Here is a 9,699-nt window from a genome sequence, read left to right on the forward strand (position 1 = left end):
ATTCATATTTGCTGTTGAAAAAAGTTATTTTTTTCTTTAAATTTATCATACTCAAAGCTTTTTGTTTATGTTTCAGAGCTTGCCGGGAAAAATTTTTTGTAACAGAGCAAAGTTTAAATACTCTATAACATGTTAATGAAAGAAAATCTTGGGCGAACTTGCGCAAAATGAGCATGTAATTTTTCAGTAAAACTTTAACAAAAGCAAGCATAGATAATACAAAAAGTGGCTCAGAAGCAGAAGAAATTAAAAAAATTTATATGACTATTTTGTGTTAATTATTGCGAAATAAAAGGTATTTCTGCATTGAAATAATCTTTTGAATCAATTTCGACGATAAAAATCCCATCATTATATTTTGGCCAGAATGTACACCACAATATTAGTAGTAGCTCGAAAACTATCTGTTAAAACATTTTGTCGCCGTGACTGCTTCTGAGAAGAAGAACATTTTGGGGATGGTTTGAAAAAGTTTCACAGAAAGCTATTTTCTATTATTGCGGGGTCGTTTGATTTAAATACTTCACTGTAAGACGGTAGCTGCAGGCATATTTATATTTAAATGTCGATCTTTCTACATATTCTCACGTGTTCCTAACTATAACACGAGCATTCAAATTATCCAAATTTAAAACAAATTTACAAATTAAACAATCACTTCAAAGAACAGAGAGTTTCTAAAATCAGGACCTTTAACAGATAGAATAATTACTTAAAGTTAGAAAGTACCTATAAAGACCACAAAATAGCCACCCACAAAATGAAAATAATCTTAACATTCATCCATGATTCTTTTTAATTGCATCCAGCTATAATAATTAAGCCATAATTATAACATTTCTAAACAAGACTTACATACTACGAATATAGTAGGTAATGTAATTTTACTGTAAAAACAGCATTTAAAATATTTATATATATTTTTTAATATTATTTCATTATAATTATACATATTTTTCTAAATGATTATAATTCTTTTAGAAAGGTGTGTTTCTTTTTAAAGAAATAAAAAAAAAACTTCTCTGGTGGTGGCGTTTATATCGTGATGATGTTAATAATACATTTCTCTGTGTGTGCATGTACAATATCTGCCCACAACTATAAAAATAAACCTACTTCGTTTTGTTTTACCCACAGACCTATATCATTTAAATTGTAGAAAATTCCGTACCAAAAAGTCTTAGATCTGATTCATCATCAGTATTAAGAACTAAGTTCCTGTATCGGACCTCTTTCAAAGGAAATGTTTCATTATTAAATTCGATTTAATCAATTTATCAACCAATTTATGAATCTCGTGAAACAGTCAATGGAAGCTAGTTATTTTCTGGAAATTAGCTAGCCTAAAATGCAAAATTATTAGTAAAAAGCAATCTGTTTGTACAAAGAATTATGATTTAATGGGAAGAAATTCGCCAAGAAATCTCAAACTCAAACAAAATCGAGCTCCGTTCAAAATTTGTGTTATTATTAGCAAATTTTCACTTTTCAATTTTTCAGCGCATCATACTTTACCTAAAACTCACTGTAATTCAAAATTCGAAATCTACACTGCCAAATTTAATCTAATTACTAATACAAGAAAACAATAAAAACAAGTTTTGACCCAAGAGCCTTAACAAAAGCAACGTTTTGGTATGATATCCCACATTTTTTTTATTTGCAGTTTCTGAAATATAAAAGTTTAAAATTTTCGTTTTCCTTTAATAATTAAAATTAGAATACCTTAATTACCTCAAAACAAAAGTTGAATGGAAAATAATAATATTATTTTGTAAGTCTTGATTCAATACTCATTAATTTTAATTCTATAACGGTTTAAAAATTTTATTTTCTATTTTTCAAATATTTAAAAAAAAAAAAAAAAACAAAATATTTTTGGCTTCTATTTAAAAATTCGAATCGAGCACAGTGTCAAATTTTAGGGCGACATCATATAGAACGTTCAATTAGAGGCAAATCTACCCAATAAATATATACGAAAATTAGTTGTGATTAATTTTTCAAAGTTATTACTTTTTTTGTTATCTTGGAATGGAATATTATGAAATTATGATTGATTTACTACATCTATAACTTTTCATCCCTTTAGTATCCCTTTCTTAGTATCATATCAGCTTGATATTTTAGGTAAGGCGCTTTCAATTTTCTTTCATAATTAGATAGATTTTATTCTTTAAAATATTCAGTTCATTAATTGAAGGATACAAATATTGAGTAATTGGTGTTTAGTATCTTCAAGTTTTTTTAAACTATCTCAATAGGTATGTATTCATTGCTGTCAGGATCCATCTTTCACTCTTGACTAAAATCTTTCTTTTTCATCAAATTTGTCTTACATTTAAATAATTTGTGTCATCTTTGGGTAGTAAACAAATAAATAAACCATACAGTATAAAAATTTCGCCTAATTGTGTCGTGTTATTATGAAAAATAATTTGTTTTAATATTGTCTTCACATCATTAATAATAACGATAATAATTTGTATTTTTTTGTCTTCATAAATATTTTTTTTTTTATATGTAGGAAGGTCTTATAATTTATTATTAAATATGTATTTCAATTATACTTTTTTAATGAATAATAATAGGTATATATGTTTTATTTGAATTCGACGTAAATGACAAGCAGGTGTGGTTCATTTGTATTTTTTTTTTTTTTTTTAAATTGTCATGCAATTAAAATTTAATTCTAATTGTTATCACATACACTTAAATTTAATTGATAGTCATAAAATTAAGTGACAAAAAATTATACTTTATGCCTTTTATTTTTTATAGTTCATATGGCTAAATTTTTAATAGTTTACTATGGGAAGTATTGATAAAGAACAACTATATACCTACTCTTGCGAACTATCTGTTTTAGACCCTTCGGTGGCAAAAAATACACATACCAGGAGTTGAGCCCGTGTTCTAGGCCCAATGTATAACTTTTTTCAACTCAACGAATTTCCAATTTGTTTTTTTTGTTAACATTAATTTATTTTGATCTTTAAAAAACCAACAATCTTCATACAATATCAATCAACCTTTTAGTTTCACTTTAATCAAAATACAGGGTGTCCCAAGAGTAACGGAGGCCCTTGTTGTATCAGAAAGAAAAGAAAATTCTATGACGAAAAGACCTCTTCCAGTATTTGATCCGGTGCACGGATAATTAGCTATCAATTGAATATGCAGCTAATCAGAAGCGCGCTACAATTTCCAGAGAGTGAGCGGGAGGGGAAATAGTAAGAAATAAAAGAGGGGAAAAAAAAGGAAATAGTAAGAGGGAGGGGAAATAGTAAGAAAAAATTCAACGATGTGCATAAGAAAATGGAAGAGCACTTTGCGTCTTAGAATTTTATTTTCTTTCTAGAAAAAAGTAATCTGTAATTACTCTTCAGAACTTTATTAAAGAAAGTTTAAAGATCATTTTAGGTTTTTTATAAGCTTAAAAATTCAATTTTTAGCATTATTTTTCAGCTTTGAAAATGACCTCTTTAGAGTTTTTTCAAACATTAAACTGTTCTTTTAGGTAGCTCTCTCTAGGGTAGCTGTACTTGATTCCAAAAATTGACATTTAACTGTATCTGTGAAGGGGGTGTGGTAAACAAAAATTGGAAAAATAGGTTTTCTGATATCTATAAATTAATTTGGGCTTAACAATATTTCCCAACTCTTTACGATAAAATCTAATCTAACAAAAAAAATTTTTTTTAGCCTTTTTAATTTCAGAAGAAAATTTAATTTAAAAAAAAATACGAGTGCCCTTGAAGCTAAAAGCTTTTAGTATAGTGTACCTAAATGAAAATCGGTGTAAGTCACACAGCAAATCCAATACAAGTAGGCATTTGGATTTTCTACAAATAAGATACTTTGACATAGAATTTCGAATATTTGATTTTTTAAACAGATATTCTGTTCTGTTTGTTTTAGATACTATTTGGCACACTTGAGAATCACCAAAAATTTTTATTTGGTTTCATGACTTTTCATGAATGCTTCGATAACTCTTCAAAAAAATTTGATTCATTATTTTAACATGTTCTTAGTCATACAGTAATCAAAATTAATTAAAGAGAATTGAAAAAAATACACTCGAACCAGGACTCGAACCCGGACTTCTGGACATGAATCCAAGAAGTACGGGTTCGAGTCCTGGTTCGAGTGTATTTTTTTCAATTCTCTTTAATTAAGATTACTAGACAAGATATTTGTCAATATTTAGTTTACGAATGTATGTATAACATATTATATCAAAATTAGTCGAATAGACCATCATGTAAATATCGTGTGCATGATTAAATGTAAACAACAACAATAAGTAATAATCAAAATTAATTTTTAAGTGGCCATATGAATGAAATACCTAGATTCGATGTATTTATTTTTTGTACATCACAAAAAATGTCACAAAATGTTGCTTATAGGCATTGATGCATACAACAAACCAGTAACAACTGTTTTAATAAATAAATGAGAATTGAACACGAGAAATACAAGCAACGTTAATAGAGAAAGTTGTTTATGGTGGATTCAATAAAAGATACATACAATATATACGTACACCTGGTAGAGTATGATGATGTGGTAAAGTTGTGGCAGGTCGAGGAGTCAAGGACTTTCTTAGATTTGTAATATAACATGATCAAACATCACAACAGTCATCATACATACACAACTACAGTACCAAAGAGCGCTTTAAACATCTCATCTCTATAACAGCACATAACTAACTCTGTAAGTAATAGACCAGGTAACATGGACTTATTTCGACATGAATTTGGAGAAAATTAGTTGAGAATCATTTACCGCATACAAAATTAATTAGAGGCGATTCATTAATTACGTAAGCATAATTTTGACCACCCCTCAACCCTCGTAAGCATACATAAAGTTTCTCAAACATGTCCCTCGCCACCTGACGTAAGATTCAATCTAGTTTCTGAGACAATTCTAGCTATATATTCAAATTAAACGAACCATCAATCTGAAATTCGCCAAAATTATTCACTAAATTATTCACTAAGTACCAGCGGTACAGGTAGGTGAAAGTATCTATTTTACCAATTTTTGTATTCAGCTTTCAAATGAAACATTTCAAATGTTTATTATTAGTTTCTATGAACTTTTTAATACGCTTTTATTAGCCTCGTACGTATGTATGTCCGTGAAAATCCTTCTTTTCATATCTGTCAATAAAATATTTATAACTGAACTGACATCCCACGCTTTTTTACCATGAATATATGAAATATACATAGTATATTAAGTTTAGTCCATTTTGGTATAGGTGTTCATAGAATCACCTAATTAGTCCATTTTCGGTTGCCCGTCCGTCTGTGAAAACGATAAATCAAAAACGAAAAGAGATATCAAGCTGAAATTTTTACAGTGCACTTGTAAAAAGTGTGAACGTAAAAAGTGAAATCGAGTTCATAAATGAGCAACATAGATCAATTGGATCTTGGGTCCGTATGGACCCATCTTGTAAACCGTTAGAAATAGAACAAAAGTTTAAATCTAAAAAATGTTCCTTATAAAAAAATAAACAACTTTGGTTTGAAACATTTTTTTGTAAACATCACTGTTTACCCGTGATGGCACAAATTAGGCGCAAATTGTATATAGTATGTATTATATGGGAATATCAGTTATATCTGTGTGACATGTATGCATGTGTAATGTAACATGGTAATCAAGACTGCCTATACATAGTATTTCAACAATTAATTCATTCAATTGTTTGTTTTCACTTGTTTTATTTATTTTTTAATTTTACAATGCCCTATTATTATTCAAAGCAATAACGTGCTGATTAATTCTACTTGCACCCCCGAAGTAGCCGTATCTGTCTGATGAAAAGAAAGGTCATTTAAATCACAACTCCAACGCCCATATCACCTAGTTTTCGATGTGAATGCCTAGTTACACGTTGATATTGAATAGTATTATACACAGTATTATAAGTGCTTGATAAAATTACCAAGTAGTACTTCATCTTAACTCTCACATCATCATAGTCAGTGCAGTTCAGTGTATATACCTAGTGTTGTTGTTTATACAACAAACTGTAAACAAACAGCGAATTTATTAAAAAGCTTCTGCTAATTAAAACTCTTAACTCATGGTTTATTTTGTAAATACATTTATACGTTCATTTAAAAAAGGAAATGAGTTAGTGTGGAAATGTGTATCAAGGAGAATTTTCTAGATATTGCACAAAAGTCAATATAGTTAACAAAACTGGAAAATTATTACAGCTTACTTTACAATTAATGAACATTTTTTCTGTTGAATGGGCAAAACGATCACTAGAGACGCTAACAGTATAAGAAGATATGTTTTATTTTATGATTATTTACGGGGAACTCATGACAGAATGTCCACAAATTCCGCCCCATTGCTTTGCCCCAATATTACCTCATCCACCGAGTTTCATCAAACGAATACTTTTTGCAATTTTCTTAATTTTATTAAAGGGGTACTCCATAAAAAATTGGAAAAAAATTAAAAAATTTTGTTTATATACAATTTCGATAAAATTCAATATATAAGGTAATTTTGACCCAAAAAGTAAAAAAAATTGAGTGCATTTGATTACTGGTCGAATAGTTTTTGAGATACGGACTAAAATCAATCCAAACATTGCGATATTCCAGAAACTTTGCATCCCCTTTTGAGCCCCTTACGGGATGAATTTCCAAAAATTCCCTTCTTAGTGCTCACTAACGTTACCGAAGGAACGTGTGTACAAAAATTTCATGCTTCTAGACCCAGTGGTATCAGCTGTGCGTTAATCGATCAGTCATTTTCCATTCTTATATATATAGATATAATGTAGTTACAATTATTGAAAATTTTGGAGTCGGTGTCAACCAAGGAAACAATTGTGACAGAACAGTTTGAGAATAGACTCCAAATTCCTATTATAATAAAAATATGACAGTGTCTTTATCTTAAATGCGGCACGCTGTATGTTATGTGGTATAATGTGTTAATATGCCAAAATCTATTTTTTTTAAATATTTATGGTTGATTTCATAATAAAAAAAAATTAACTATAATGTCTTTAAGTAAAAGAAATAGTTACCAACGGAAAAGTTCTGAGGAAATCGTAATTACATAAGTTAACATTTGCATATACATACATAAAGAAAAAATAAAACAATAACAAATTATCTACATACCTTATAAATTCCATCAACAAGTTTAGTTAACTCTTCAGTTTCCATTTTGATAACAAATTTTTTTTAATTTAATAAAATATAAAATCTAAAAAATTTGTACACAAAACTATGTTTTATGTTATGTTATTATAATTATAATTATTATTAAAAAACAAACACACAAAAACAAACAAAACTTTACTTATAAAAAAAAAAACAGAAACAGAATATAACTATTTAATAAAACACAAATAATATAAAGACGGCATCGCACACGATAACGTTGCTGCTAGGTAGGTAATATACACACACAGAGCAAAATAATAACAATAACACACACCGAGTAAAAAAGAGTACACGGAGTAAAATATACAAATTACTAATTATATTTTTAAAACAAAATTTTGTTTGCTCATTCAAAATGTTGTTATGGAAACTATACTCGATATTTTTGTATTATTTTTTAGAGAGTAGGTGGTGTATATTATAGTTGTATGTTTGTTGCACTTAGTTGCGAAAGTTATTCCTGTTCTAATCCCTGGTGTTTTTGTATTTTATCCCATATACAGGTGTGGATGGATGTAGGTATAGCTGGCTAGTTATTTTAACAGTGCGCTGTTTATAAAATAACACGTATCTGAAACAAATAATTTTAATAATTGTTAAAATTTTGTTTTATATTTAATATTATTTGAATAGAATAATTCTAGTCAATAATTTGAGTATATAAATTTGCCGGAGTTGTTGTTGAGGGGTTTTCGAACATTTTTATTAGTTCTAAAGTTTAACTTCATTCAAATCAACTCAATTTATTCATTCTTTCTTTAAAAAAAGTAAAACAGATAAAAGAAAAGGGTTGAGGGAGGAATGCAGCTATGACTGGCTTAGTAAGGAACTATCCCGGTATTTCCCTTTGTGAAAACCTAATGGAAAACTAAGCTAACCTGCGTTAGCTAAGCGAATTCCCTCAGTGATTAAAAAAATACATTTTTCTACAAATCGAATATTGGCATTTTTATTCTTCAAGAATTTTTATTTCAAAAACGAAGCGTCTAGAAAAATTGAACAGTGTATTAAATTCAAGCACATTTAGTGCTAATTTAGTATATAAAAAGAAAATTTATTGCTTTCATTTTCTAAATATTAAACTAATTTAGCTAGCACACATGACATAAAAATTGAAGCACAAAAAAAAAATAATCTAATAAAAGAAAAATTGAAAATTGAATTAAAATCAATATATTTAGTGCTTTATTTAACTCAAGTAATAACTGTAATAACTTGAAATTTATTGAGGAATGTTTATGAAATCTATTTCACCCCCTTCTCTCCTTGAACATGCCCTTGAAGATTGACTTTCCGTCATAATTATACGTATTAAATTTTTTTAACCAATTTGCATTTATTGACGAAGAATAAGCTCAATTGTAGCAAATTTTCGGATTTCAGTAAATAAATAAAAATACCATTTGCCGACGCTGACAAGGAAGTCACTTTCTATGAAATTTATTGATGTAATGAATTTTTAAAACAATATCTACAAATGAATGAAAGGTCTGGGGTTGATAAATAAAGGCATATATGTAAACTATTTTACAAAATATCATAGGTAGTTTAAAAATGATACTATATTGTCCCTAATTGTCAATTTGTTTCGATTTTGTAAAATTTTATTCTGTCATGTATTCAAATACAATTTCTTTCGCATGTTTGTTTATTATCAATATTTATTGCAAAATGTTTTTTTGTGATGATAAAAAAATAGATTATTTTTTTATCAAGTCCGAAAAATTAATTATTTTTTTTAAAAAGTGTGATTTTCTTAGAAACTATGCACCCAATCAATACATAAACCCGATTTTTGTAGTTTTTGGATCAAAATTACCTTATATACAGAGTTTTATTGAAATTGGAAACAAAATTTTTTTCCCGATTTTTTCGATTTTTTCTAAGGGGTACCCCTTAAGAAAAATTCAAAAAATCGAAAAAAATTTGTTGCCTTCGATATCAACAAAATTCATTATATAAGATAATTTTGACCCAATCCAAAAATCGGGTTTATTTAATAATTAGATGCGTGACCTTTGAGATTTAGTGAAAAATTGGACACAAAGAGCGATTTCTCAGAAACTTTGCATCAAATCCTTGATATATATACCTTGATATACTTCATATATACATGGTATAAAAAGGGAGACATTAGTTTTAAAAATATAAAAACATTGAAATTCTTTGTTAATCAGGAGCGCTATTATTTAATCTTTCTTTAAAATTCATGAAAAAATTTACTTTTGTTTATTTCCCCAAATATTATAATGACATAGCATTCCTTTTGATAATCGAAGTATATTGACCTTATGATTATGTACAATTGATTTAAGTGTATTCTGATAAGAAAGGTCGATAATCTTGGACGGTGACATTCTTTTGATAACATATAACATTATGTATCATCGTTTGTAACTACTTTGTAATTATAATTGATTTTTAATGGTCAAAAGTTAAATAAATAATAAAATATACAGTGAGTGATTCATAAATACAC

At 28.0% G+C, this 9,699-nt stretch overlaps 1 protein-coding gene across 1 annotated transcript in view; it reads right to left on the reverse strand.

The window, feature by feature from the left end:
* LOC123296646 (GATA zinc finger domain-containing protein 14) overlaps window positions 1-7,218 on the reverse strand; it is a 382,239-nt gene extending 375,021 nt beyond the window's left edge. Inside the window, exon 1 of the mRNA XM_044878206.1 lies at window positions 7,176-7,218. The gene's annotated coding sequence lies outside the window, so the exon portion shown is untranslated. The remainder of the gene's footprint in view (window positions 1-7,175) is intronic.
* Window positions 7,219-9,699: the final 2,481 nt, after the last annotated feature.

This window comes from Chrysoperla carnea, chromosome 3 (assembly GCF_905475395.1).
Source record: "Chrysoperla carnea chromosome 3, inChrCarn1.1, whole genome shotgun sequence".
NCBI classification, from domain to species: domain Eukaryota; kingdom Metazoa; phylum Arthropoda; class Insecta; order Neuroptera; family Chrysopidae; genus Chrysoperla; species Chrysoperla carnea.